This window comes from Strix uralensis, chromosome 23 (assembly GCF_047716275.1).
Source record: "Strix uralensis isolate ZFMK-TIS-50842 chromosome 23, bStrUra1, whole genome shotgun sequence".
In the NCBI taxonomy this organism is placed as follows: Eukaryota; Metazoa; Chordata; class Aves; order Strigiformes; family Strigidae; genus Strix; species Strix uralensis.
The window spans coordinates 4785584-4793908 of record NC_133994.1 but is presented as its reverse complement, the minus strand read 5'-3'; the positions used below and the strand labels follow the sequence as shown (position 1 = coordinate 4793908).

At 43.1% G+C, this 8325-nt stretch overlaps 1 protein-coding gene across 1 annotated transcript in view; it reads left to right on the top strand.

The window, feature by feature from the left end:
• The first annotated feature begins 2198 nt into the window (after nucleotides 1-2198).
• Nucleotides 2199-8325, top strand: part of GPR157 (G protein-coupled receptor 157) — a 30405-nt gene continuing 24278 nt past the window's right edge. The window contains exon 1 of the mRNA XM_074892798.1: nucleotides 2199-2291. The gene's annotated coding sequence lies outside the window, so the exon portion shown is untranslated. The remainder of the gene's footprint in view (nucleotides 2292-8325) is intronic.

Sequence of the window (8325 nt, the reverse complement as noted above, 5' to 3'; positions counted from 1 at the left end):
TAATGTAGCTCAAATGCTGATATCAGCTGATGCTCACGTGGGGGAAGAAGGCTCTGTTATGCTGTACTTGGCTTTGTTCCCCACTGTCCCGTTCAGTCTTCCTGAACGCTGGCGAAGTGAAGCTTGGCTTTACCTGCATCTGGGTGTCTGTGCAAACCACCAATGGGATTATCTATTGTCGAGATAACTGTTATATTAAGTAGGAGACAGGCCTTTCCCTCCCTCAGGAAGGGCTAGCTCAGATAAGAATTGAAAAAGACACTAGGAGTCATTTCAGATCAGAGCTAAGTAAGTACATTAGAGCTAATTGTCTACACCAGCACAGATCTGGGCTCAGGGTTTGGTCCTGCTACCTTTCAGAGGCATTTCAGCAGAGCAGGTGGGGTGAGTGGATATGGAGTTTTCTTCTCTATTTTGAAGACAAGTCCACCCATGCTTACCTTTTATATCTCTGACATAAAATGTATTAATTTGTAAGCAACCTACCTCTCATCTGTACAGTCTGTTTTGGAATTTTATTAGCTGTGTATATGCCAGTGTGTTTTGGAGTTTCCACCTACTGAGGGTGAGTTTGATTGTTATTGGCTTCATAACTATTAAGTGCTGTGAGCTGCTTTTTTGTTTTGTTTAGTAGACCAGAGCTAACAAGGATTATTTTGCAGGACCTGAAAGTAAACGTGTCCTATTTGGCCATGATGAATGCCCCTCTCTTCTAGTGACTACTTTACTGGTTGCCAATACCATCAGTGGTAGAAGCAATGTTAAAGGTGCACCCTTCCAGCAAGGAGTCGTGTTTATACGTGTGTTTACATTTGCAGGCAGCTGCAGGGAGTTTCAGATTGGGCCTTAACCCTCTGACAGTTCCAATGGGCACCTTGGTCAGACTGCAGCTCTTCTATTCTTTGAAGAACTTGTAGTCTAACAGAGTAACATATTTTGTGGATGGGGTTGCATCAAGGACTCTGCTTCAGGCCTAATGACTGCAGCAAAGCCCTGTGCAGGGTGAAACTGTTGGCTCTTGGCTCTGAAATGACCTACGCAGCCTAAATTCCAAACAGGGTAAGAGGGACAAGGATTCTTAAATAATGAGTCTCCTTTTTTCTTCCCTCCCACTTGGTGCCCTCTGCACCTGACCCAAGGATGGTGAGTACAGGCAGTTCTGGTGACCATGCTTCTGTCTTGTCATCTCACACTGTGTTTTGTCCCCCAAGAGAAAGTTAATTGACCTATTTTGCTTCAGAAAGCTGAGGCACATTTAAAAAAAAAAATATTTGAGGGGTGAGTGATGTTGGAGCAGTAACACAAGGCTAAAGTCATTGCTTGGGCAACTCCACTGATTTTGGTGGATTAATGCTAGGGATGCTTGTTGCTTTGTCCCTTTGACTCCAGATTGAGATTCTCTAAGACTGGTTTTGTGGGGCTTTTTAACTTTCTTCTCACTTAAAAAGGCTGAAAAAACATCTATCTAGACAGAACTATGGATAAGCTTTAGGGAATTTGATCAGAGCATGAAAGGAAAAGCTCCTCTGAAAACACTAGCTTATGAATCGTCTCTTGCTGCTAGCTGACCAGTCGTTTTCTCTAATGCTTTCCTCTGTTTCACTCTGTTCTGTATCGTGGAGGAAGGACAGGCTTATAATGTAAGTGACACAATAGCACATGAGAAGAGAGCTTTTTTCTGTAGTGACCTATTGACATCTTGGTGCACGTACCTTGTCTCAAAGCATGGGGGAACTAGAGGATTTTTAGTACGGCTTTTGAAAAATCCTTTCCTTGCACTCACTTATACTATGGCCTTGAAAGAAAGCTGGTTAAATGAGAAAACATCAGTGCTTCCTTGCTGAAAAGATAAACCACAATTTTTTCTGCTTGTAATCTACAGCTGGATGGAGAGGACTTCTCACTAGCTTTCCTTGTATGACTGGGATCTCATTTTGAATATACAATGAAACTTGCTAGTCCGTTTTGTAGGTAAGTCTGTGTTTTCTTGTATTTTGAAGGTAGAACACAAGTAATCTTCTAGTAACTGGTACAGACCATCTCTTAATGCAAATGGAGAGAAGTTAATAACACATGAGCCATTGTTTTGTTTCCAAAGAGAGACTCAGCTGAAGGGGCTTATACAACTGTGGGACTCTAATTAGAGCCTTCAGTTTCATGTAGTTTTTTCTGTTTGCATTTGAATGTATTGTAGGAGAAGTGACCAGGCATTAAAGCTATGCCCAGCCTTTCTGAAGCAACCTTCTCCCTGAAATAAGAATCGTTCACCCAGTGGACAAGAGAAGGCTTTGGTAAGAGGAATTAAACAGATTTTATACTACTGAAAATGGAGTCTGAAGCTTTTTGACTCAAGCCTTCCTGTAGCTGTTTCCCCTGGTGATGTGGGTCTGCTGTTATACCTCTTTAGCAACTAAGATGCAAGAGTCTTACCTTGTCTAGAATATTGCAGTGCACTCATGATTAATTGAAATGCATCTTACAAGGGATAATAGTCTTTTCTTTTGTGCAACTAGATATAGCCCATGTCAGGTTTTGCTAAATGCAGGCTTTATTCACCTCAGAAGCCACCTGAGGATGAAGCTAGATGCAGGAGCAATGTCTGGCACTGTTTCAGTACAGGTAACCTTGGGCAGGGGAAATGTGGGGAGGAAGATGTGCTTCTGGGAAGCATCTGAGGGCAACGTCCTCAGTTGTGTTGCAGGTATCCTATTGCCCTTTCACCAGCTTTGGTGTCACATCTCATCTCCTTGGGCAGATAGGAAGGCCAGATAACATGCTCATAATAATCCTGATCTTCACATCTCCTGCATGTTCGGTGGTGCGTGGTGAGCGTCTCTTGGCAAAGAGGATGGTGACACCTTCAGCCAGTGGTGCCTGGGACTCCTCTGAAGTTCTCTGGCTTTTGTGGTGAGTGGTTGACTGAGCAGTAGTGGGCATCAAAATGTAAATTTCCCTAATGCAGCTCAGACAAGCTGTGCAGGCAGCAGACCCTGCTTGGCCTCTTGCTTTGAGGCAAAGATGCACAAATAGGTGGGTCTGATCTTGGAAGAAAGGACAGAGGCATGTCCAGGAGGAGATCCTATAAAGATCCCTCAAAGTCTTGATAAAGGAGGAGCCTGAGCTTAGCAAACAAGAAAGGACAGAACTGCTGTGACAGTAAAATCGCTGTTGTGAATCATCCTGGCAGGGTCCTCTCTGTCCCAGCAGACTGAATTGGGGGAACAGGTCAGGAACTTCTTGGCTTGGATAAACTTGTCTTTCCCAGGTCCCTAGGCTATAAAACCAGAGGTTTTTGTTTTTTGACATGCTAGAATAGACATGGGGCTACTGAAAGCTGTGACTCTGGCTTTATGATCTATAGCTAATGCTTGCGCATTGCTTGGTTAATGAGTCATGGGTGCTTACATGTGGCTTACAGTCCTCCGAAATCTGCAGTGCTCTGGACTCTGCCCAGGCCTCTCCCAAGGCACTGAATCAGCAGAACCCCTGCATAGCCTGCCGTTCTTGGCTTATACTGACTGCTGCAGTGGACCCAGCTAGGAAAAGGGGTAGCCTTGCTTCCAAGAGCTACAGCAGCATTGCAGCCTTGGATGGGGCTATCCACCGTGCTTTGCTGTTCTGCACGACTCACTGCTGGAAAGTAATTTTGTCTGTGGCATGTCTACACAACAAGTAATGGCACTTAAGTAGCTAGCTCAGCTGCTAGTAGAACTGTGAGCTGTTTGTGTAAGCTCCATAATGACAACTCCTTAAAGAACTTCTCAGAGATGCTATATGGGGAGAACCAATGTTTATGGTATTTGACAAATGACTACAGAGCAGATTTAACAGAAAATTTTTGCTTCTGCTTAAACGTTTGAGTTCAGTCTGTCTGTTTTAAAGTTAGATAAGATATGGGGAGGGAATTGTGTAAAGGGAAGGGAAGAGATAACACGCACTAAGTTCAATGTGTGAAATCTGACGGCGTATCTGCTCTCTTGGTAACACCAGTGCTAGGTGCTCTTCTGGCCAGTGAGCTGGAGCTACTTGAAAGAGTTTGCAAAGTTAAGATGTTGCTGCTGGACACCTCTGATCTCATTTGAGAGAGAAGAGGGGGGGGGAAAAGGTAATGAAAGCTTCGTTAAATATTGTCGGGGAGGAACAGAATTTACTAGAATGAGGAAAGCAGAGGGCTTTTTTTGCTTGTCTTCATGTAAAAATAAGATGAAATCTGAAAGAAAGGAATTTGCACTGAATCTGGCAAAGAATGAATTGTTTAACTCTGCTGTGGAAGAACGCCTAAGTCTAGCGTACTCCGTGTGCGTGCATGTTTCTCATTGCACAGTATGCGGAGAAATTCAGTAAGTGATATGTATGTTCTATGGCTTTATCTCGTTTTGATGTGGGGGTTTAATATTGCTTAAACCAGCGATACGAGCCAGGCCCAGTGAGATCCCAAATGGAGATTCACTTGGGTGAGATGTGGTAAATTTTAAATCTGATGCCTTTTAAGGAATGGGAGGAGACTGTTGCTGTAGATTTTCTTCACAGTATCTTTAACTGTACCATGTTTTATGGAAAGCTTGTGTCTGCATTTCATGGAGTGGATGACTGAGTGACAGACATAGGTGTTCTGCAGATATCAGTAATGTAATAACCTGAACTCTGTCCTGAATTTTTCCCTGTTATATCCGAGAGCTTTTGTGCTTCTCAGAGTGCAGGAAAGTTTCTGGAAAGAAGCTACTGAGAGCAGATCTGGCTCTTCCATCTGCCACGTGATCCCAGGGCTACAAAACTGCTGCTGCTTTTTCACTTGTCACCTGCAATAAGATGAAGATAGCCTTTTACCCAGATGGCTGTGTCCCTCTGAGCTGAGTGGCTAGCTGAAAATCAGTAGGGTTAGGAATGCAGCTGTCCTACAGGTAGAAGTGCACACCCGTCTCAGACTAGGACTCTACCTTTTCCCCTGTCATTCTGTCACTTACCTATCTCGGGTCATTTTTGTCTGTCTTACTGTGTTTTACAGAAAGGCACTGTGAGTGTTGTGTATTCTCTTCTCTTAGTTCTGCGTTTTAGGCAGCCTGTGACTCACTGCAAAGGTATTGTCCCATTTCCTTATTAGCTGTGAGGTTGGCCTGCAGGAGTGGTGGCAGTACATGGGGTGGAGTCGTAGCTATATCAAAAAAGCCGGAACTGTCCGAGTTTGCAGTGAGTCTGAATTATGAAGCAGGTGCCTGCACTGCTCCGGAGCTTGCGCTCAGCTTGCTTGCGGTATATCGGGCCTAGCAGCAGGAATCTGGGGTCACTTGGGAGCTCAGATGGACTTCGGGTGCCACTGGATCATCTCCTACCACAGAACTGTAAGAAACTGGTAACTACCTTTCCTATCTAGGGTCACGTCAGTACGTCTCATAAGGAAAGTTTCTGATGTATGATGAAAAAAGACAATCAGGAGTTGTTAAGCAGCTTGTGTCCTGTATTTGGAGAATTAGGCTGTTACAGGGAGTTCGGGGGAGAAGAAACAACCAGGAAAGGTAGGATAATAACAATGCTTATTAACAAGCACTGGGAAGAGTCATAGCCTAGAACCATTTTCTGGTGGACTTGGTAGTATATCGCAGGTGTTGCAGTAAAAGATGGGATAATACAGCACTAGTTGGAAAATTTTTGGAGGGACTAATCCAAGATTCAGGATCCACATACAGGAATTGTATCAAATCCAAGTCAGAATTTATCAAATGTATTCTTATCTTAAAAAGGGAAACCTGCCTGTAAGGTTGTAAGTCAGGAAAACCGACTATATTTGGAGAAGCAAGACGCTTCCTTTCCTACTTGAAGGTTCATAATAGGAAAGACCAACACCTTCTTTGGGAGAATGGAATTGGTTGCAGAGCAAGAACAAAACTAGTGGTTTGGTATAACTTTAAGATGCTTTTTCTCTGGGATGCCAGTTCATCCTGGTAAGCATGATAGAGTCAGCTAGACGTTACTTCTAATTCTATGGTTTAGAAGTAGACAGTGTTGGTTAAAACAGTCTGTATAGAAGACACCAGAGCGTCCTGATCTAGTTTTGAACTTAGGCTTGCTTAAAATAGGCAGTTGAACTCGCTGATATCCAGGAGTCTCTTCCAGCCTAAATCCTTCTGAAGTTTGAAAACTGTCATTTCATCTTTTTCATTCAAGCTTTCTCCTGTTGCTCAGTTTCACCCACAAATGTCACAGATGAAAATTCAGCTTTGTTTTGCCTTAAAATGAGAAGTATTTGAAGCTTCCAGTGATGGAGGATCTGTTTGCATCAGGCTTCTAGCAGGAGTTGTTCAAATCTTTAGAGAAACTTTGTGTGACTCTTCAGATACTAGCTCAAAGCTTGTGATTAGGTCAGTCATAGCTTAAAACTCCACTGTAATCCACAGGAGGATTACACAGTAATGGGAATGAACTTGAAATAAATGTGCTTAATTAAATAAAACTTACGGTATCACATGTTTCAGTGATGACGGAATGATTGCAGCAGATCTTACCTGGCAGGACTTCTTACCTTTCTTGGAATGCAGTATTTCCGTAACGAGAGAGTATTTCCATCTTCCACACCCATCAGCTTGTTGTTTTATAGTAGTGATTTCTTTATAGGCCAATTCCTTGTGCTGTTAACATGATCCACTAAACAACTTTTTCCTGCTGCTTTGTCACTCGCACAGTCACAGCGAGATTAAGCACAAATTTGCATCTAGGCACTTAACCTAGCACAGGACGGAGGTGAGTTGGTGTGATTTGTGCAGATTGGGTCACCTCTCTCCAGGAAAAGCGCCCCAACAACCAATGTGAAGTAAAACAGGTCAAGTGTTACCTTTTCTCTAAAGGGAAAATTGACTTTGGGGGCAAACTCTGAGCCCTTAACTGGCAAATTCAACTACATGTGCATGACCATGTAAACTTTGAGTGGCACCTCTGGCCTTTAAATTGTGCTCAGGGGTGCTAATACACACTGTGCTGTTGTTGATGGTTTTGGTCACAGTTCCCTAAAGCAGAATGCTTCCCTAAATGCGCAGTCACAGTAAACTTGCCAGGTACTTGAACTAAAGGGAGGAGAAAAGGACTTGCTGTTAGACAAGCTGTTGAAACAGAAAGGTTGCTCAGCTTATCGGCCAGCATCTTTGCAGAGATCTCTTCTAACTTTAAACTAGGGAAGTTGTTTGGCTTCCCAGTAAGACTTCAAAGCTGTTCCCAAGTCAGTCATCCCTAGAGATATAGCTTCTGAGCGTCTAGAAATAGGAGCAAACTCAAAAGCTGGATAACTTTTTCTTAGTATTGCAAATGCTTGCTTTTCCTGCAGCCACAGCAGTCAATAATCAGTTAAATGATTCTAGGACTCTGTGGTGGGGATGCTTTTCTGTCCCTTAGTTTTTGCTGCATAGTTTTCAAACTGGGCTTGTAAAACTTGAAGGATCCTTGCCTGATTGCCAGCTTGTTTGGACTCCACATGATGGTAAATCCCATTCACACCTGTGGGGGAGGCTTGTGGATTTATTTGTGGGAAAAATAGACTCATGTCTGTTGTCCCAGACTCATGTATTAGAAACTTTGAGTTGCAGCTTATATGTTCTCTCCAGGTACATCAATAGAAAGGGTGGAGAAGGATGCTCCTACATACCTGCCTGTGATGAGATTTCATTTATACTTAATACCATGAAGATTTTTGTCCACATTAAGGGAAGATGATGATTTTTCTAAGATGCCTCTGCAGTGATTTGGGAGAAAGAATTGTCTCATGCAACACAGTTGATAATGTTAGTGCAGAATAAACTCTTTAGGGGTAGGGATGTGTTGTTCTACTATCTCACTGTGCCTAGTACAAGCAGCCCCATTCGATTGACATCTTAGATTGTACCATGAAAAGCCATAATGAGCTGCACTAATTTAATAGATATTGTCTACATTTATTGAGATCTTTGGCTGCCAGGAGCAGATTGGATTAGATCCAGCTGAGCCATGCATTTGCATCTAAGATGCTGGTCCCTTGCAGCTGAAGGCTGGAGTGGATTTGTTTGGACCAGCTGTGTGTTACTGATGTGGCATGCTGCATGCCCTTTTTTCTACTTTGGGTGTTGGGCACATATTTTTTTGGGCTGGCCTTCCTGTGAGGCTTGAATACAAGGGTGGTTTTGCTGCTCCATGTTCTCCCAGAGTGTTAAACAGTTTCAGTTGGACAACTTGTTTCCTCCTTTCCTAAAGCACTAGGAATTCTTATAGGTAGCAAGCAGCAGAGGGGAGCTAAAGTGATTTGAAAAATTAAAAGCAGGATCATTATCCTGCTGCATAGATACAAGGTTGTTCCCAAAGCATATT